This window comes from Talpa europaea (assembly GCF_964194135.1).
Source record: "Talpa europaea genome assembly, chromosome: 2".
In the NCBI taxonomy this organism is placed as follows: domain Eukaryota; kingdom Metazoa; phylum Chordata; class Mammalia; order Eulipotyphla; family Talpidae; genus Talpa; species Talpa europaea.
Genome location: NC_140068.1, coordinates 83,429,493 through 83,452,517, shown reverse-complemented (window position 1 = coordinate 83,452,517; position 23,025 = coordinate 83,429,493).

Sequence of the window (23,025 nt, the reverse complement as noted above, 5' to 3'; positions counted from 1 at the left end):
AAGACTAGAGAATCCCTGTCCAATCCCTGACTTCATAAAGGTTTGTGTCCAGTTAGTATAAATGACTTGTTTCCAATCATACTACTTACAATGAAAAATAAATGACTCTCCAAGCCTAAAGATTTTCCCAATATTTTCTTTCATATGTATAAAATCATAAATGCAAATTGATCCATGACATTGATGACTAAGCTAGAATTTTTCCCTGTTTTTTCAGTGGAACTAATCCATAGACAGAGAGCTACCACAGGTGTGGAAGAGAGGAGAAAGACTTCTTGATTTGCTTAGTGTCAAGGCAGCAATTTTCTCCATTTAGCAGATAGCACATTTTCTGTGTTGTGGCAGCGGGTGCCATTAGATGTGATCCTTTCAAAAGCATGTGCTGTCTGTCAGAGCAGAGGGTGAAGGTCTCCTATATTATAGATGCCAAGAAAGAGATTTGGTCTGAGATTTTTGTGCAGTAGTAAAGCTTGCAGCTGGAAGGAAATATGTGTGATTAAACCTTTAAAAATGCACAACTTACATGGTAGGAAAAGCTGGAATTCAGATATAAGTAGAAATGATGTCTCGAAGCAGAGCTTTGCAAATCTCACTACACATCTAAATCATCTGAGATTTTAAAAAGTATCAAGATTTAAGACCAACTCCAGAGATTGTATAGTCTGGGGTTATGGCCAAAAGAAACTTTTTTTAAGATTTATATTTATTTATGCATACAAGAACTGGGGTGTAGGCCAGAGGTAGAGGGGATGAGAGCTTTCACCAGAGACAGAGTGGGGAGCAGAACATGTGGATCTACTGAAATACACTGCTGAAGGGAGCAGTGGGCAAGTCAGGAGAGGTATGTGGGTTCTATCTGGTCAGATAGAACTCAGACCCTCTTGGTGAGACTGAACTTGGTGAGACTGAACTCAGGCCCTCTTGGTGAGACTGAGACTTAACCCCCTAGGCCACCAGGGAGGCCTCAAAATAAAAGTTTTTAATATGGTTGTCTCTAATGTGAAGCCAAGGGGTATGCACAAGGAACCTAAAAGTAATCTCACTGAACATCTATTCACCAACACTTTTCTTATAAACATGCTTTTATTTAAAAAATAATTGAATGATGAAGATTATTATTATATGTATTATCTCAATTGAGTCCCTTCTTCAATATTTGTTTTATGTTCCTAATACTAAATTAGGTATTGTGATTAAAACAATACCTAGAGTACCACTACTCCTAGAATATAAAAACTAGAAAAAGGATCCTAAAAAAAAAAAATTATATTAGATGGAAAAATGAATGTACACAATGGAATCATGAGTATCAGAACTGGTAACTATACAACCATGCTCTGTATAACTCTTTCATTCAATGATAAACTTCATATACAAAAATAGAGCCTAGGTGTGCAGCTAACTATACCACATAGATCTGTATAGGTATACTCTATGATTTTCATGCAATGAAATTGTTGGACCTCCCCAGTGGTGCAGCAGTTAAACGCTGGGTTGCAAAGCTGCCCGCAGCCTCTGCAGCACTGGTTCGATTCCCCGCTGCTCCCCGGCCACTGGAGGAGGGTCCCACATGGCAGGCAGACCTCTCCTGCCGCCCGCTGCTCCCCTCAGCAGTGCACTTCGGTCCTTCTGCCTGCTCTGCTCCCCGCTCTGGCTCTGGTGAATTCTCTCACCCCCCCCCCCGCACTTCTGACTGTACCCAGTGCTTGCATAAATAAATAAATCTTTAAAAAAATTAATAAAAAAAAAGAAATTGCCTGGTGATGGCTTTCTCAAGGATTTCCCCATCACTGAACAATTTGTAACTGTGTGCTATTTTTATTATTGAAATTGCTTTGAAAGATAATTGACTGGTTTAAACAAAATAATATCAATGTAATTGGAGTTTACACATTTATAAAAGTAAAATGCCAACAAGCACACAAAAGTCAAGAGGGAAAGAATGCAAGTGTTCTGTGTAAAGTTATTATAACTGACTATAATAGTGATAATCGCATGAATATGGGCTGATGAGTTAGACATATTATAAAGCATAAAGCTATTAGCCACAAACCAGTTACTAAAATAAAATAAAGGGTTAAAAGCAATAAGTCAATGAAGAAAATAAAATAATATGAACATGATGATGAATAACTAAAAACGATAGTAATAACAATGATAAAATAACAGACTAATAACACAAAGTGATGGAGAGACTGTGACACAATAGGAACTCTCATTGCTGCTAGTGTGTATTGTATTATTCACTTTCAAAATGATCTGACAATTGCTAATAAAGTTGAACATACTGTATGATGCAATAATTTCACCTGATAGAAGAAGTATATGTATGAATGAAATCAGTGAATTTTTTTCCTAAAAAAGTAAAAACCAAAGAAAGGATTTGCCATTAATATTTTAATGGATAGATAAATTGTAGCATAGTCACATAATGGGATATTAGAAAACAATGAGAATAAACAGCACTACATGCAATAGTATGGATGCAATTCATAAATATATTAATGAACTAAAGACACCACAAACATGAGCACATCTTATATAATTCCATTTATGTTTAGTAGTATGGTTCTAGAAATTAAGGTACTGATTATCCTTGGGGTCAATTGAGACTGGAGTTGAGAAAGGGAATTTCTTGTGATGGTCTATTTCTCTGACTGAATTATTGTAACAGGGATGTAGCAACCACTGCAGAAATTCATTGTTAGTGGTTATACATTTTAATTTACACATATTATACTTTCTTTTTACATAATTCACTCTAAAAATCACACAGTAAAAGGTATCTTGAGAGCAAATGTTGTTAAAACTTTCAAGATTTTCAAGTTTTCATGGTTTGTCCAAAGAAAATAGTGTCTAATACTTTTTTATTTAAGTTTATATACTGATGAAGACTTATGACAATGAAGATAGGTATGATAATGATGATGAGTAGGTAGGTATCATGGTAAAGATGTTGGGGAAAAAGAATGATTCCAGTCAACAAGAACTATAATTTTGTAAATCTTTGAAAAAGCTCAAAAAATTAAAGAATTTAAAAACTAACCTTAATCATTTTTATTGTCATCTACTTCCAGAGGTTTTGTGTGTGCACACATGTGTGTGCGTGCATGTGTGTGTGTGTGTATAGCTGATTTGGCATTTTTATTTATGAACATAAATTAAAAATAATAAAACACATTATTTTTGGTCATTTAGTAGCACAGAGTGATTATTTTCCTATTTCAATCATTGCATTTCTATCAAAATACTTTAAATAGTGATAACTATAACACCTTTGCATAAGGCCACAATGATAAACCTTTAAATAATTTGCAATTGATAGGCACTAACATAAAGGGGGGAAAAACAGGTTAATTAAAAATTTTAAGTCAGGGCTCAAAAGAGTTAACTTCCAAGATACACACACAGAATATCAAAGTGTACCACTCTTCATTTTTTTGTTATCTCTGAATTATTTTAGTTTTTAAAGAAAATATAAGGTATTTGACAAATATGTCACTCACCAACAACTTAAAGCATGCCTTGCTATTTCTATATTTTCTGGTTTAGATTTTTCAATACTGAGGTCAGGGAAGTTAAGTCAAAGTGTACTTTCCAGCAGAAATTTCTACCAGAACTTTGTCATGGAGGAGATAAATTCTCTCTGTGTTGACCTAACTGGAAACTACTTCATTAAGTTCCCTCAAAAAAAGGTTTTCCTGGAATTGCTTAGGTTAGTTGGCCAACTCATAAGAAGAGCCCTGCGATTGTCTATATCCTGCAAATGAATCAGTATTAAATCTTAAACACAAGGTGCATATATGATTTTGTCTTTGAAAATTCATTTAGTGACATTCCAAACTCATTGTTCAAATAGCCAAATATAACTAACTTCAATTTTTGTTATAAGGATTGCATTTTTAGCAGCAGTATATCTTTCAGTTATGACTGGGCTAGAGTTCTTTAACTTAATTCAACTCTCTCCTGCAGGCGCATGCAGGAGTGGTTACATATTGAGTAAAATTGGGTCATAGTGATCTTATTCCCCTTGGACAAGGGCACTAGTAGAGTACCTTTTCTCTGTTTGAAAGTTTAATTAAGGACAACAAAGATCACCATCTTACTGTATCAAACTTTATTTATTTCTTTACAAGCTGAGGTTTTAAGTAGCATCTTTTCAGTTCCCAGAGCTTGAATCACTAATACTCATTAATATAAATGCAAAATCTAAACTCATCATTATGCAAATTAACTGTCAGGTGAGTCTATCAGTTTGCATTTTCCATGAATCAAATAGAGATGATTTAGTAGCATTGTGGAACAGCATACCAACTACACAGTCCAGCATATATACAAATTATCACCAATTCTAATTTGGTGTTAAGTTATAGAAACTTCATTTATCACAGTCTTCTTTCCATAGGGACATTAAAACTTCTTTAAGAATAGAATTTGTGGGCCTCCCTGGTGGTACAAGGGGTTAAGCACCACACTATGAAGCAATCAGTAGCCTCTGCAGCACGAATTTGATCCCCAGCCGGCCAGGAAGCAACCCACATGGCACAGCAGACCTCTACTGTCCCGCCCACTGCTCCCCTCAGCAGTGTATTTCAGTCCGTCTGCCTGTTCTGTTCCCCACTTTGTCTCTGGTGAATCCTCTCACCCCCTGCATATCTGGCCTGTACCCCAGCTCTTGTATGCATACATAAATAAATCTTAAAAAAAGAATAGAATTTGTAAAATATGCAATAAGCCCCATCCTTAGGCCAGGATGGCTATACTATGCAAGTCTAGAGTAGTGTTGTTAGTAAGGTCCACAGATTGCCTTCTTTCCCTTCTTAATGTACCCACCTTTATCCATTGCTACTGCCCATTCTCACCTGCAAATGCTAAAAGACTCCTTGTTTTATAACTGAACCACAGGATCCTGACTCCCACAGCTCTCTCTAGGCATAAAGAAATGTGTTCATTAATAAAATTAAAAAATAGTAACATCATAAAATGTACTCTTATTCATAAGTCAAGGTTAAACCTCATACCCACTCTCTGAAACACTCTCAAATGACCTCAATGTGAATGAATTTTCTAGATTTTCTGGTTGTTTGCCTTACCTGCTAGGGAAATTCCTGGAATGAGAAATAAAATAGATATTCAGAGACCATTGTGGTTATTTGCTTCATCACCTTGTCACAAGAGGAAAATTCACATAATTTAATTCCCAGCTCTCCTGTCTCTGTAGTTGCTCTGCTGTCTGTCACAGGAGGGCAATGCAGATGCATATTAATGAGACTAGGCTAGGCAACCACCCAAGGCACTTTCTTCAGTCTGGAAAAAGTGTCTCAATGATATTTACAAAAGTCTCTGTGAGGACAGTTGCATAAGCAGTTGTCAGCCTTAAGAGAGTTTAAGAGACAAAAAATAGAGGCAAGGTGAGATTTAGAAGGTGGTACTAAAAACCATCAAGTATTTATTTATTTCTTAGCCAAAGTCATATGATATGAGGTAAGCTTTAATATTTATATCTTTGCAAGGAAATTTCCTTGACCCAGACAGAAGTTTGTTCCAATCATTGTGACTATCAATAACAGAGGAAAAAAATCAAATAAAGATTTTTTTTGAGAATTGGAAGAAAAAAAATGTATTTGTCAATACCATTTGTCAACTTTGTTGTAAGTAAACTTAAAAAATTAGTGAGATAGATAAGATCTTATGTTACATTTCAAAAGACAAATGAAAAAATATGTTCCTTTTCTCCCCCCAAAATATTGCAAAGATAATTATATACAGAAAGTTTTTACTAGAATATAATATATTATAAGATAATGAAATTATTATAAAAATTTAAATGTCCAGAGAAATATAAGAAATATGAGTATAAACATAGTTAATAAATTACATCTTAATCTGCTTAGATTTGTTCCCTATAACAAGTGTCATTACTTGAATGAAAATAAAGAAGATATAATTATCAAAACTAAGGGTGCCCTAAACCTGAAAAAGAGAGAAATTAGATGACTTTAAAAAATAGTCCTGAAGTTAAAACTTATGTTAATCCATCTACAATTCTTTTTTTTTTTTTTAAGATTTATTTATTTATTCATACATACAAGCACTGGGTAGAGTCAGAAGCGCGGGAGGGTGAGAGAATTCACCAGAGCCAGAGCGGGGAGCAGAGCAGGCAGAAGGACCGAAGTACACTGCTGAGGGGAGCAGTGGGCGGCAGGAGAGGTCTGCGCGCCATGTGGGACCCTCCTCTGGTGGCCGGGAGCAGCCGGGGATCGAACCGGCGCCGTAGAGGCCTCGGCAGCTTAGCAACCCAGCGCTCAACCGCTGCGCCACCGGGGAGGCCCCATCTATAATTCTTAAGGAATATCAGATGACATTGAAATTATGAGGAAAAGGCTGTATTTAAATAAACGCCTGCCTACATTTCATTCATAAGTCATCATTTTCAGTTCCTTTTCTCCTTGATTGTAGCCTAATGTCAGATGTGTATCTTATAAACACATTCAAATTAAGTTATAAATGAAAAGCTGCTGGTTAAATGGAGTTTGCATGTTGGTCACCATTTGGTGATCAAGTTCTTAACTAAGGAATTGAGGCACTAAATTAAAATTAGGTCAACAGCAAACTATATTTTTGTATGTGGGAGGACCTTCCAAAGACTCATTTATATTTGTACTTGGGAAATTGGCTATTCCACCTATTGGTGGAGAAACAATAAAGTTACTGGGTTAATGTATGGGGAATAATGGCGCCCATCCATAAAGATATGGTTTCAGGTCTTACATCCAAGTTTTTTATCTATTTTGAATTCATTTTTTGTACAGTTTGAGATAGTGATATACTCTGATTTTTTTGTTGTTGTTGTTGTTGTTGTTTTAAAGATTTATTTATTTATTTATACAAGCACTGGGTACAGTCAGAAGCGCTGGAGGGTGAGAGGATTCACCGGAAACAGAGTAGGCAGACTGACAAAATACACTGCTGAGGGGAGCAGTGGGCGTGGCAGGAGAGGTCTGCTTCACCATGTGGGACCCTAGCAGGCGGCCTGGGATCAAACCAGTACTGCAGAGGTGTGAGCAGTTTCGCAACACAGTGCTCAACTGCTGCACCACCAGGGAGGCCCTACTCTGATTCTTTTGCATGTGACTATTCGGTTTTCCAAATACTATTTGTTAAAGAGACTTTCCTTTCTCCATTGTTAATTTTAAGATTTATTTACCTATGCATACAAGAACTGGGGTATAGGCCAGAGGAACAGGGGGTGAGAGGAATCACCAGAGACAGAGTGGGGAACAGAACAGGTAGACTGACTGAAATACACTGCTGAGGGGAGTAGTGGGCGAGACAGGAGAGGTCGGCAGCACCATGTGGGTAGTTCCCTGGCCAGCTGGGGATTGAACTCATGTTGCAGAGGCTGCAGACAGCTTTACAGTGTTGTGCTCAACTCCTTGCACCACCAATGAGGCCCTCCTTTCTCCACTGTATACGCTTGGCATCTTGGTCATAAAATAACTGTCTGTATACAGGTGGGTTTATTTCTGGACTTCAAATTTATTTCATTGTTGTGTGTTTATTTTTATTCTGACTCCATACTGCTTTGATTACTTTAGCTTTATAGTATAATTTGAAGTCTGGGCATATGATACCTCAAGTCTTCGTTTTTGTCAAGTTTGCTTTGGCTATTCAGGGTCTTTTGTGGGTACATACAGTTTTCAGTAGTTTGTTCTATTTCTTTGAAGAAAGCCATTGAAACTTTGATAAGGATTACATTAGATCTGTATATAGTTTTGGTTGAAAAAGGCCATTTTAACAATAGATTCTTCCAGTCCATGAGCTGAGAATTTCCATTTCTTTGTGTCTTCTGTGTATTTTAAAAGTATTTCTTCATTTTCTTTGTATAGCTCTTTCATCTCCTTTAAGTTTATTCCTATGTTTAATTCTTTTTGATGTGATAGGAATGGGTTTTCTTCCAATGAATTGTTTGAATATAGGAGTGCAACAGATTTTTGTAGGTTGATTTTGTAACCTGCCACTCTACTGTACAGACTTATTGTTTCTAATAGGTTTGTAATAGATTTCCATGGTTTTATCTTTATATATGTATATTATCATATTATCTGCATTATTATTTTTATATATGTCTTCTGCCTCTTTGATTTACTTGGGACTTCAGTACTAATTTGGGATTGACTATTGAAAGGTGTAACCCTAGGAAAGTCCTTCAATTTCTGTTCATGCTCAGTCTCCTGGTGTATGCAACCAAGTAGATTTACTCCTTTTAGGTGCCACCACTTGGAATCCACCAACGTGTTCAAACAGAGGCCACACTTTCCATGGGTTGCTCAAGATCAATGGCTGAGCAGGATATGCTCAGTCATTCTGATGACTTGGCCATTACAATCTCATGATTTAGTAAGCCCAATCTGAGGATTCAATCATTTGAAAGTTATGTGTGGGAGAACCCTGCAAAGTCAGTGGAGTATACTAATTATTGCAAAGTTGTATTGCCAACCTGCAGAGGAATAATGAGAGACTTAGAGATGTTAACAAGCAATTAAAAGTACAATGTGAAAGAAAATGGGCCTCTTGGGGGTTTGTAAAAGAGGTCATTATCTGCTGCAGGGGAAGGAGACATAGATTAGTAACAAAGTCACACTTAATAGATTTGCAAAGTTTCAGAGATGAATAATGATCACCCAAGTCTGTGATACTAAAGTCAGAGTCTATCAGAGCCCTGGGTTCTTGAAGCAAAGAATGAGAACACCTGGATGGATGGATGCCCTGAGGATGTTGTGTCTATATCATCTCTGAACCAGCTTGTCCTTCCAAAGTTAGAGCATGCTCCACCACTACCACTTCTGAAAGGCAAGGATAATGCCACTTACCCATACTGAAACAGGTACCCCCTCCTGAAACTACCCACCTCTCCTGCCTAGCATGCAGATATCTAATTTTAAATGCAAGCATAACCATTAGGGTGGTATGCTAGACCTGAAAAGAGATTTTTAAAAGATTATACTTTAAAGTGGATGTGGGAATTATCTTGCATGTTATAAGAGGAGTCAGAAGAGTGTCCCTAGAACTGGATTTTAATGGTGCTAGAATATAGGACAAAATAAACAAGAATTGTTGACTTGTATCCACTTTTTTGGGATACAGTTTTTAACAACCTGACAAGGACCACAGAGGAGGAGTCACTCTCAGTGATAGGAAGTCCATGGAAGTGAGGAGAAATCAATATTTAACCTCCCTTAAAGTGAAGTGCCTGAATTTTCCTGGAAGATAGTAGATGAAAAGTTAGGAAGGATTAAGGAGGTGGGGATTCTGGAATGGGTATATTACATGAGTAAAATGTCATACAAATATGACCTATGGAGAACCCATAGAAAATGTCGTTTACAAGAGTTGTCAGGAATTCACTAGTAAGAGAGGAGTACTAATGTCACTAAGTTTAGGGTAGCTCAATTCTGAAATCCAGAACAGATGATAAGAGAGCTGCTCCCAGGCCAGGGCTCATTAATATTCAAGGGATGATGCAGCTCTGAACTAATAGAGACCAGGTGGTGGCATTTAAATGCCAGAAACCAGGAGGACAAAATTATCATAATAACTACCAAGGTCAGTGGAATATCCAAGAAGCACTGGCCCCTAGGGTATTAGGGAGATGGTTAGCAGTGCACTGCATCCCTAGAGGGAGAATAGACAGAGAGCCAAGAGGACTATAGTTTCATATCTGAAACCAGAGAGAGACAAGAATAGATGAATAGGAGACTAGGAACAGTATACCAGTATAAAGTCATGATCCCTTGCTCAGCTCTCCTAGACTTCAGTCCAGTTTTCAGCTTCAGAACTTGTCAATAAATAATACTACAGTGGACAGGTACCTAGAAGGATGATATTGTGGCATATAGTCATTCTATTAAAGAACTCACAGCCATTTACACAGGTGACTACATAGTGGAGAAATGACTATATAACGATATCAAGGAAATTGTAACACAGGATCTGAGTTGACAATGATATCCAGAGATTCAAAATATCAGGATTCTACAGTTAGGAGGAGCATTGCAAGGATCAGTTACTAATTGGAGTTTTAACTAAAATTCAGACACTGCTCTCTCCACTGGCTCCACAATGCACCAAGTGATCATTTCACCAGTCTTGAACTTTATATCATTGACATTTATATAACTGGGAAATATACTGTGTTGCTAACCTGTGGAGTAAGTTTCTATGACAACAAAGGGCACTTGTCATTCTCATAATTTCTGGTCCTTAAAATTTTGCTTTTTTTTTCCTCTTTTAAAAAGTTTAAAGTGACACAAAACTGGTATATATCCAGAGATTAAGTAAAGAGGGTGGAAGGCTGTCTTGTTTGTATTTCAGATAAAATAGATTTTTTTCCAGATTCAATTGTTTAAAGCTATTACTTACTCCATCTTCAAAAATTAAAAATGTAGCAACTGAGTCTCATTTTGACGCTATTTCAACCTACTTCAAATGCTTAAAAGTATACTTTTCTTAGACAAGTCATTTTATAAATTCCCCACCCTAATGTACCCCTCCCATTCTTCTTTAAGTGTTGAAAAGACTTTCTTTATAGGACTAATAAATTTCATTTTGTAACTTAAATATATATAGTCTATATGTTTAATATATCCAAGACATACCATTAAAAGCAGCATTAATTTAGCAAGTCACCTCATCTTTCTAGGCTCACATTTCTTCACCTCTGTAAGTATGAGTTGGACTAAATATATTTTAATTCCTTTTCAAAACTTCTGTGACTTTGTCCTCCTTTAATATATACATCTTGGTACTTCTGAAAGAATAAGTGTGAGCTGATTTGGACTGCTGATGAAGGTCTGTCCTTTTGCTAAAGTCTAAATACTATTAAATAAAGCCACAGGGAGGCTTACTTTGCCTGGGAATGGCTGCAGTCAGTGGTGTCCCATCCCCTGGACTCTGTCTTTGCTCAGCAGATTCCTGAAAGGGAGAGAAGCAATAATCCCAAAAATAGAGCAGTAGACCATGGGATAGGTGGTGGTAAATTACATTGCTCTTCAGAGATCATCAGTGCAGCAGGCCATGTTAATCATAAGGCTATCCCTATAGAAATTACGCATTTAGGGATTTCCAGTGAAGTTGACAACAGAAATTCTCCTAGAGTTAGAAATTTTCCACCTGCAATAATTGTGCAATTTTGTTGTAAGACAAAGCACATTTCAAATTTTGCAGGAGTTTGCTATTTTAAAGCTAATGTAATGAACTTCACATAGAATTTGTAGAAGTAATGCATTCGACAAGTTAGTATAGTGAATTTAGAGCTGATGGACTGCTACTTAGCACATTCTGGCTGTTGTTGCTGTTATCTGTCCGCATTAATGAATATTTCATCATGTGCGTTGAATGATAAATGGTGGTTCTGTAGTTCTGAGCTGATTGATCATTTTATGGACTAATCATTTGTTTCCCATTTTAACTTCACACCCACTTGAACATTAGCAAAAATACTAAGATCTGTAACTGCGAACACTTAGATTACAGTAATGACTCATTCATTTACTGACAGTGTGACCTTTTTGAACTTGAATTTTCTCATTTGAGAAATAATTGCTTGAAAACTTACTGTTAGTATTACAAACAGTAGAAGTGGAACTCAGTATAGTGCCAAGCAGATAAAAGTTACAAAGCAAATTGTCAACTACGAAACTATGACCAAGGAAAGTTTCCTCAAAGTTTTATTAAGGGTGCTTTCACAGGTCCCCTCAAGCCACAAGAGTTAAATATCCAATTATTTTAAAATCATACCATTAATAAATATTCATCATAGAAGTAACTGAAGAGTTAAAAAAATAGTTATAAGAATTTCTGGGTGCTGTTTAATTTATCTACAGTTAACATTAATGAGGAAAGAGAAAAATAAATCAGAAGACAAACAGTATTATAATAAGATAGAAGTAGGCAAGGTGAAAAAACAGCAGCAGTACTCAGCATGGTAGGAAAGAGTGATACCAGTTGTGTGCATGATAACTGCCCTACCACGCTGCATGTTGGAACAAGATTAACTGTCTCTTATTTAAAAAAAAATAACTAAAATAAAATGGCATATGTTTTGGGTGAAATCACTGTGAAATATTAAGCAGCAAATGGAGATTTTAAGAATAGAGAGGAGGGCCTCCCTGGTGGTGCAAGGGCTTAAGCACTGCATTATGAAGCAATCCACAGCCTCTTCAGCACAAGTTCAATCCCTGGGTGGCCAGGGAGCAACCCACATGTCACAGTAGACCTCTCCTGTCTCACCCACTGCTCCTCTCAGCAGTGTACTTCGGTCAATCTACCTGTTCTGTTCCCCACTCTGTCTCTGGTGAATCCTCTCACCCCCTGCATCTCTGGCCTGTACCCCAGCTCTGTATGCATAAATAAATAAATCCTTAAAAAAAAAAGAATAGAGGAAACAATGCTATCATTTAAAAAATATATATATGAATGAATAAATAGATGGATATTACAGGCGACTGCTCAAGGGTCTGAGAATTCAGGGATGGATGTAGTTTTTGGCTCTTCAGCTAAATTTTTGTGTGAATTAGAACAATTTCCATAAATTATCTATGTTTCCTTGTCTCTAAACTGGACTAGATAAGCTGTAAATAATTTCCATCTGTAAAATATTATTATTTTATTTTGTTTAAGGAGTCTCAGAAAATGATCTGTAAAGGAAGAGACCAAATACACATTATATAATGTATTTGCGTATCTCTTTATGAAAGGAAAACATGTGATTTTTTATTTACTCTCTTCATAAAAAAAAAAAAACAGTATTATGAATTTGACTAAATTTTTGTAGAAATTGACTGGTGCAACAAGCATATTATTTGAAGGTATGGGAGGATGAGTTTGTACATAATTCTAGGAAGTGTGTCTCAGCTGAACCAAAGTTAATGGTATGGAATTATGGAATTGGAATTGACATACAGTTTTGGATTGTTCCCTCTTTAACCCACTAATAATAACAAATATATTCTTATCATATAGTGTTTCCCACAAAATTAATTTTTTTTTAAAGATTTATTTATTTATTTATACAAGCACTGGGTACAGTTAGAAACACGGGAGGGTGAGAGAATTCACCAGAGCCAGAACGGAGAGCAGAACCGGCCGACTGATGAAGTACACTGCTGAGGGGAGCAGCGGGGGACAGGAGAGGTCTGCGTGCCATGTGGACCCCCCCCCCCCCCCCCCCGTCCCCGGCAGCCAGGGATCAAAACGGCACTGCAGAGGCTGTAGGCAGATTCGCAACCCAGTGCTCAACTGCTGCGCCATTGGGGAGGCCCCAAAATTAAATTTTTTATAAGGCAAATACATATCTTTCAGATCCACTCATTTATTCAAGTATACTAAAACAACTAGAAGAATGGAAAAAAAAATGACCTAATGGCGAAACTGTACCAACTTTAATAACTATTTCTTAACTTTTAATTCCTCTTAATTCCTCTTTTGTCTTTCAATTATATATACATTGTAACATTTCTGAAAGAATCAGTGTGAATTAATTTTAACTAAAAGATGAAAAGATCCTTGTTTCTACAAGCATTGAAGCCTCAAGAAATCCCATAACACTTTTTTGCTCTCTCTCTCTGCCTCACACACTTGCATTGGTGTACACACACACACACAAACACACACACACATATTATCATTGACCAATCTCTCTATCAATTTGTGAGAGAGAAAAATGAAACCCAGATGGCAGTCACATCCATCATCTCCTCCTATCTGCCACATGTTGACCTTCCTACAGACACACAAAAATACTTCAGGAAATAAAGTTGAAAGATTCTCTAATCACAGTACTGGAACAAAACCATTGTTTATAGATTAACTGGGCATCTTAAGTTCATTCATTTAACAAATGCCAATCACCAATAATGAGAGCAGGACTTTGATGGTGGTGTGAATTGTGAGGTGAACACAAGGTAAAGGCCATGTTCATCCTCTACATAAGTTTAATATTAAGATATTAATTTGAAACTGGTTTCATATATTTGAGGTAGAGACAATTTTATAAACTCAAAAATCTCATTTCCTCTTCATCCTAAGTATATATCTGACTTGCCCATCTGAGCCTGTTTTTAATACCCTGAAACCATATTTATAACTCCTCTTCAACATAATATAGGTGGAAGTGATGTATGGTACACCCAACCTCGGTTCCCAAAAAACTGTTTAAACTTTCCTAGATGCCACAAAGGCTTCTATCTTAATCAAGTTTCTACAACAAAGAGCAATTTTTATCTTCCTCTGTAATGAAATGTCACTTGACAAGAGTTGATAGATGACACTCAGAGAGCTATTTCTGAAATTTAATTTGAAAATATATGTTGAGCATACTTTCTGTGAGAAAAGCAGTCACCTACAGATTCTTTTTAAGTCTTTGAGGGTCAAGCAATAATAGGGAACCTAGAGAAAAATACCTCTAATTTTCTTATATCTACAGTCTTACCTTTTGAAATTTTCATCAAGAAGGTTGCTTTTAAATTGCATGAGTTTATCTTTTTTGATTGCTGAGTAATATTCCATTGTGTATATGTACCATATCTTCTTGATCCAGTCATCTATTTTGGGGCATTTGGGTTGTTTCCATAACTTGGCTATTGTAAATAGTGCTGCTATAAACATAGGGGTACAGGTGCCCTTTGGAATTAATGTTTCTGTATTCTTTGGGTAGATACCTAGGAGTGGAATTGTTGGATCATATGGAAGCTCCATCTTTAGCAGGTTGAGGAATCTCCCCAAAGCTTTCCATAGTGGTTGGACCAGTTTGCACTCCCACCAGCAGTGCAGGAGAGTTCCTTTTTCTCCACATCCTTGCCAACATTTGTTGTTGCTAGTTTTTTTAATATGTGCCATTCTCACTGGTGTAAGCAACATGGATGGAGCTGGAAGGGATCATGCTCAGTGAAATAAGCCAGCAAGAAAGAGAAAAATACCAGATGGTCTCACTCATAGCAGAAATTTAGAAAACTTAAATAAGGCACAAGAAAAAAAGACTAATTATAATAAAGTGAAAATCAAAATCAACAAGCAACTATAAACCAGAGACACACTATGGGGGTGGGAGGAGGAGTAGGATCAAAACAAGGGGGGGTGGGAATTGTATGGGGACCATAACCAAGATGAAAATGCATACATTGTGCAAAAATGAAAAATGATGTAAAAAATATAAAAAAATTAAAAATAATAATAATAAATTTTTTAAAAAGGTTACTTTTGGGTAGTCATTAACTGATGGTGAAAAATTGGTTTATTTGAGTGTTTTGCTAGAGTGAATATATCTTACATATACTAATGAAATATTTTCTCATAAACAATGGGAATTCCATATGAAGAGTGGAAAATAAGATATGCAGGGTCCCAGGACAAGGGCAGAACTCCTTCTCATGGGCTAACTTGCAAAAGGTTAAACAAATCTGATGACTCGGCCTTCACACGTGCTACCATAAACTTCTTTGGCCCACTGTTTTTATTACTAATTTTCCTAGCCTATATATTGCAGAGCTATATCTATAGCTTACCGAGTCCGCTGGCTATTGCAGAAGGCAGTTACAGACTCTGGGAACAGCCTAGCCCTGATTGTACCTGTGGGTACGAACAGACACACAATCCCCAGGAGATGGGAAAAAGCCCTGCAGGAACAACAAGCTACAGTTGCTTGGTGCGCACAGTTAGCAACAATAAACAGACCACACTCAGACAGACAAATGGACTATGAACAAGTCCACGTTTTTTGCCTATTCAGACAATAAAGTTTAATTACTTTGTTATTAAACCCCAGCCCTAAAGCCTATATATATACCCCTGGCCTGGCAACTCAGAGAGACTCTCAAGCCCATGAGGTTTCCCCAGAGGTCCTCTTCCTTGCTTTTTTGCTAATAAATAAATCTGACTCCTTGTCTGGCCTCAATTATGTCTGTGGCACCCTCTTTTCAATGTTGACAAGATGGTCTCATGGCCCCTCTCACCTCCACAAGCTTGGGAGCAGGGCCCCTGGGTATATTCCTCATATTATAGAAGGTGGAACAGTGGATTGTGGCTAGCTATGGTCACTGGAGGGTGAAATCTGACTGAGGGATAACCAGATTTTCTCTCTTGTACAGTGACAATAAAAAATGGAATAAAGGGGCCTCCCTGGTGGCTCAAGGGGTTAAGACACAGCACTATGAAACTACCGCAGCCGCTGAAGCATGAGTTTGATCCCTGGCCAGGGAGGTGACCCACATGGCATAGTAGACCTCTCCTGTCTCACCAGCTGCTCCCCTTAGCAGTGTGTTTCCGTCAATCTGCCTATTCTGTTCCCCACTCTGTCTCTGGTGACTCCTTTCACCCCCTGTACCTCTGGCCTATACTCCAGTTCTTGTATGCATAAATAAATAAATCTTTTAAAAAATGGAATAAAAGTTATTTTTTGACTATAAATTGATGACTATAAAAATCTTTAAAAAATCATAGTAAAATGTAAGGAATAATTAGAAAGGGATGAGTTTTGAATATTTACTGTCTCTATCTTTAATATAATTTATTTAATTACAATTTTATATAATTAAAATTTGTGTAATGACTGTGTTTAACAGCAAGCTCAAAAATTTCCCAAAATTTAACTATTGTTTCTCTGAACTGGGGCACGTCAACTCTAGCACATCACCTACTCTCACATCAGTACAATATTGCTGAGTAGCCAAATTAGCTATCTAAATACATAGTTATTATTTATGGTCACTTAAAAAATCAATTGTCATGTCCTCTATCTAAAAAAATTATTCACTATGCATATATGTTTGAAAGTCATTTTGGCAAGATAGAATGACGGTGAAAAGAAGTATAAGATAATCTATCTTCAAATTCCAGCTATGTAACAGGAATTTGGGTGAATTACTTATGAGAACATGGTATATTATCTGTAATTAAATTATGAGATAGTGGTCCTTAGAGTGCTTTTAAAATATGCATTTTTTAAATACTTAGCAATTTATTTAAAATATATTTTAAAAAGCATTTTTATAACACAAGTAAGCACAGGCCATAAAATGTTGCCATGGCATTATGCAAAGGTAGAATTGGTTACCATGTGATGGGAGTGTGTGCTTTTTAGTTCAAGTCATAAATAAGAGTTCTCACGCACAAAGCTCTCAAATGATCTGACCATTCAAACTGAATGCTTCCTCTGTATAGGGTAGATATCTGTAGCTAAATTAAAACACACACATATGGAATGTCTCTCATTGGCTCTAAAACATACCTTTTTCAATCCTGCTTCTGCAATTGGATTTCAAATCATTGATGCATGAACTAAACATTCTGCTTCATTTTTCTCTTATACAATACCTGTAGAACAGTATCTCTAGAGCAGGAAATCAGTAAACTGGAAAATTCAGACCAGATACGACCCAATGCCCATTTTGTAACTAGTTTTCCTGGTGTCCATCCAAACTCATTCATGTAGATATAGCCTAAGTTCGATTTTTTTTTTTTTGCTACAACAGAATAGTCAAGTAATTGCAACAGACACTGTATGTTATGGTCTGTAAAACTTAAAGTATTTTTTCTCTGACCCTTTACAGAAGTTTGCTGATCCTTGCCCTAAAGCTTATGACCCAAATGCTGACTGCCAGTGACAGGGATGGTGCTGGCAGCAGTTTGTAAGTAAGTCCTTACAGAGTAACTATCACCTCAGGAATATCAATAAGAGTATTATTAATAGGTTTTATCATATGAGTTGTCCTGGATGCCACAAAATTACATCCAAGACTGCCCTAAAGAAGAAGTAGATGGTGAACAAATCTGACCTCAGAGTCAAAGAAGCAGCATAATTTTACTTTCCCATTTATGTTACATTTAAGTCTACTTTGAAAACAAGGTGTTGTTTACTAGTGTAGATTCATATACACGCACATGACAACAATAACAAATAAAAATAATCCAAACTAAGATTTGAGAACTGGGAAATCACTTGTTCCATATTGAGACTTGCAAATCAGCCTGGAACTAATGATGCAGCAGAAGCTGTGACTGGAACACACATAGAAGTGGGTCAAGATACTGTACTCAAATAAAGGCAGGGGTCAGTCCAAGGAGAATGAAGAATTAGGTCTGGGAGGCCTGGTTGATGGACGAGAACCAAGATAATGCAACTATGAGGAAATCGAAGAGTTTTCCCAAACAAGAGGAACTGGGTAATGTTAGAGACTGAATGCCTGAAAAAAAACAAATAGAGACAAACTTGCAAGAGAAACATTGACAAGGAAGGCTATTGTTGCCTTGGGCTTGCCTTTTATTTACTATTCATTTGTGTGGTTGCATGTTTGCTTATTTGTAGAGAGGAATTAATTCATTGTCTGGCCAAGGCTGTCATTAGAAAGATCTAGTTATAGTAGAGTACCATACCTGTGGGAAGAAGAGATTTAATTATGACTGCTAGATAATAAAGAACAATTTGAGTTTCTCATTTAATTAATGTTTCCAAGTTTACTTTTCTCAGAATCATTAATAGACAATCACATCAAACTAAAATTTTAAGTTTAATATCAGAAAAATAATGAATAATAGTATAGCAGTGGCTCTAATTCCATTTAACATTTATTTTTTAATATTTTATTTTATATAATTCTTACATCATTTTTTATTTTTGCACAATGTATGCATTTTCATTTTGGTTATATTCCCCATACAATTGCACCCCCCCCCCTTATTTTGATCCTATCCTTCTTCTCCTCTCCTCTCCCCACCCCCCGTAGTATGTCTCTGGTTTATAGTTACTTGTTGATTTTGATTTTTACTTTGCATTGATTAGTCTTTTTCCTGGTCCCTCATTTAGGTTTTCTAAAATCCTGCTATGAGTGAGACCATCCAGTATTTTTCTTTTTCTTTCTGACTTATTTCGTTGAGTATGATCCCTTCTAGCTCCATCCATGTTGCTGCAAACTGCATGTGTTTATCTTTTTTTGATTGCTGAGTAATATTCCATTGTGTATATGTACCACATCTTCTTGATCCAGTCATCTACTTTGGGGCATTTGGGTTGCTTCCATAGCTTAGCTATTGTAAATAGTGCTGCTATAAACATAGGGATGCAGGTGCCCTTTGGAATTAATTTTTCTCTATCATTTGGGTAAATACCTAGGAGTGAAATTCCATTTAACATTTAATTATGATTTGCATGTGCTAGTCTTTTGATGAACATAACCTACTTATCTTTTTTTAAAAGATTTATTTATTTATGTATACAAGAGCTGGGGTACAGGCCAGAGGTGTGGGGGGTGAGAGAATTCACCAGGGACAGAGTGGGGAACAGAATAGGCAGATTGACCGAAGTACACTGTTGAGGGGAGCAGCAGGGGAGTCAGGAGCAGTGGGACCATGTGGGTCACCTCCCTGGCTGGGGATCAAACTTGTGCTATAGTGGCTGTGGTGAGCTTCATAGGTTGCGTCTTAATCCCTTGCGCCACCAGGGAGGCCCCTATTCACTCCTTATGAGTGGAAAAATTCTGTACTGCTTGAAAAGTAGAAACAGGAGAACTCATGGCATAGAGATAGGTGAGGAATCCCTGAAATAGATATTCAGTATCTAACATTACTAAGTCAAAAATACAAAGAACATGTTTAAAAATGGAAACAAAAAAACAGCTACAATAACAAAAGGACAGATAGGTCATTGAAATTTCACAGCTTTCATTTGCTCTCTTATATAAAGAACTAAGTAAAGACTATAAAGGAAAGAATCTCCCTAATTTTAAGCCCAACCTTCATAAATTACCATTAACATGACATTTTGAGTTATGTCAGGTTTTATATCTTTTTAAGAGTCTGGAGTAGTTCTAAAGTTACAGAACAGCAGACAGATGATACAACCAATCTGAGTTTCTCTAAGCGGATTGTACAGAAAGTTCACAAACCATAAAATTTCCAGCACAGAGAGTTGACCATCCATAGAACTGGGTGTGGAACTGTTTATGTGCCCGCCCCACCTCCTGTTGCTGCCTCTTGTCTGGAAATGGAATTTATTTCAATGGAATTGTGCAAGTGTCCAAGACACTGTATTTTACTAATGTCTGTGAAAACATAGCAAAGTGATTAGATTGAAAGGTAACATTGACATTTCCTTTTCAGAATTAATTAAAACTTCATAATCGCCTGAAGGCTGAACAACACAATGTATTTTATAAAGTTATTTTTACCTTAATGAGGTCTGTTTAGGCTACAAATTAATCCCATTTTCAATTATTTTCATGTTTAAAACCTCAGAAAAATAGCTGTTCCTTTTTTTCTGTGCTCTGTTCTAAATTCATTAAAATGCATCATATTGTGTTTTATTATAGCCTTCATTCATTTAATTAGTCATCCAATTATTCAGCAAATATTTAAAGAGTTTCTAGTTTCTGGTCATTGTGTGCAGAAATTAGAAAACTAAAACTCATATATAAGTATGCCTTAAAATATATTTATTTCATTCATTAAAACACTCATCTAATATCGGAACACATTTTGTACAATATACCAATTGTTTTTAAAATGGGGAAAACATGATGTAAAAGATAAGAATCCTGCATTATTGAAATCCAAGAATTCCAACCTCATAGGTAAAAAAGAAAGTTTATTACATATAATAAGATAAATTCAGCTAAGCTGATAGGAAGAAAACTAAACAGAGTGATAAGAGGCTGGTAAATAAACACATCCTAACACCTGAACAAACAGGAGAGACTTGGCTCACAAAATTGGGGGAAGGGTATTTCAGACAGAGGACAGAGTGCAAAGTGCAAAGTGTTTCTGGAAAGATTAAATAAGCACATCAAACTAACAGAAGGTGTTTAATGTGTATTAAACAAGATTTTTTTTCATATTTTCTATCCTGATATTAACTCATTCTTGCTTTATAATCTCTACATGTAAATAAATTATTCTGCAACAGCTGGTGGGCACTTGAATGAGCTTCCTTCTAAACAAAATTATAAACAAACCTTAAGAAAAATAATAACCAAATGAACTTCCCCAATTGGGCAGGTCCTCTGATATGTCATATACATGCCTTAGGGCGTTAACTATCTTTGCTCTAAATATCTCCTTCACTGCTTTCATATATCTTTCACTTCTGAACATCATTTTGTTAGATTTTTCTATTTGGAAGTGAATCATCACCTCAAACATACTATACCCCAAATTCTGCTACTAAATCCTTCAAATGATTTTTTTATCTTGACATCTCAATTTATATTTTCTCCATATCATAGGATCATTTTAGAATAATCTCTCATTTTTTCTTATATCTCCTGTATCTTGTTGGACATTAATTCCTTTGGAAATCTGTCCACTGCATCTCATCCTATAACCTCTGTGATAGGTATTCACTTTTATAACTTCATTACTTCTTAAAGGGTCAAGTAAGTTGACTCCTACAATTGATTGCCTCAATATATATACTCAATATATACCTCTCTCTCTCTCTCTCTATATATATATATATATATATACACACACACACACACACACACACATATATATATATATATATATATATATATACTCTCTAAAATCATCATGTAATTCACTGCCAGACTGATATAATATTTTAACCTGTACTAGTTTTCTAGGACTGCTGTAACAGTTTGTCACATTCGAAGTAACTCTAAATCAATAAAAATTCACTCTCTTACAGTTTTGGAGGTCAGAATTTCAAAATCAAGGTGTTAGCAAAGCTAAACTTCCTCTGAAGACCAGGAGAGAATCAAGAATTCTTTCCTCTTTCAGTTTCTGGTGGTTCTAAGTATTTCATGACATGTTGACAGCATAACCCCAATCTCTGCCTTCATTGTCTCACAGGCTTCTTCCATGTCTCTCTGTTTCAAATTTACCTCTGCCTGGTAAATTTGACAGTGGAATCTTCCTTTTTTTATAAGGAACCCTGTGTTTGGATTTTGGGTCCACTTGAACATATGCATGATTTGATACACACTTCAATTCCAAATATGATCACATTCATAGGTTCTAGAGGTTAAGACATTGTCACATCTTTCTGGGAGTCAAAATTTAACCCACTACTGCATTAATAGTAAATACCACAGAATGTAGCATTTCATTCATCTTCAGTGGTTCTTGTTTGCTACTACCTTCGTTTATCAATATACAACAGCAATTGTTTCAGGTAGTGTTGTTATCACGGAGCAACAGCACCCCCCTTCAGATTTAAGAGGTATTGCCTCTAAACCCATTATTATTAATCTCTTGTCATTGAACACTTGTTTTTTTTGTATTATCACATGTGAGAATCTTTTTTTTTTTTAAAGTTTTATTTATTTGTGCATACAAGAGCTGGGGTATAGGCCAGAGATACAGGTGATGAGAGGACCTACCAGACACAGACTGGGGAACAGAACAGGCAGACTGACTGAAATACACTGCTGAGGAGAGCAGCAGGCGAGGCAGGAGAGGTCTGCTGCACCATGTGGGCAGCTCCCCGGCCAGGGGTCTTGCAGCCACCTGAGGCGAGCTTCATAGCTTGCATCTCAACCCCTTGCCTGCCAGGGAGGCCCCACATGTAAGAATCTTAAATTGTAATTTTTGTCTTGTTTTAATCTGTAAATGAATTTTCTTTTTATATAGAAAATAGCAAAAGTATATATTTCATATGATTGGTTTCACAACTAAATGAAACAAGTGCTTAGTAAATGCCAATCAGTTTACAAAACCTAGAATTAAATCATAAGACCAACAATTATAGGCAACTCGTAAGATTTTAAAGTCAAGAAAAAGACTTCTGGGCCTCCCCTGGTGGCGCAGGTGTTGAGCGCTGGTCTGTGAAGCTGCCCGCAGACTCTTCAGCGCCGGTTCGATCCCTGGTCACAGGTGAGGGTCCCACATGGTGTGCAGACCTCTCCTGCCACCCGCTGCTCCCCTCAGCAGTGTATTTCGTCAGTCTGCCTGTTCTGTTCCCTGCTCTGGTTCTGGTGAATTCTCTCACCCTCCCGCACTTCTGACTATACCCAG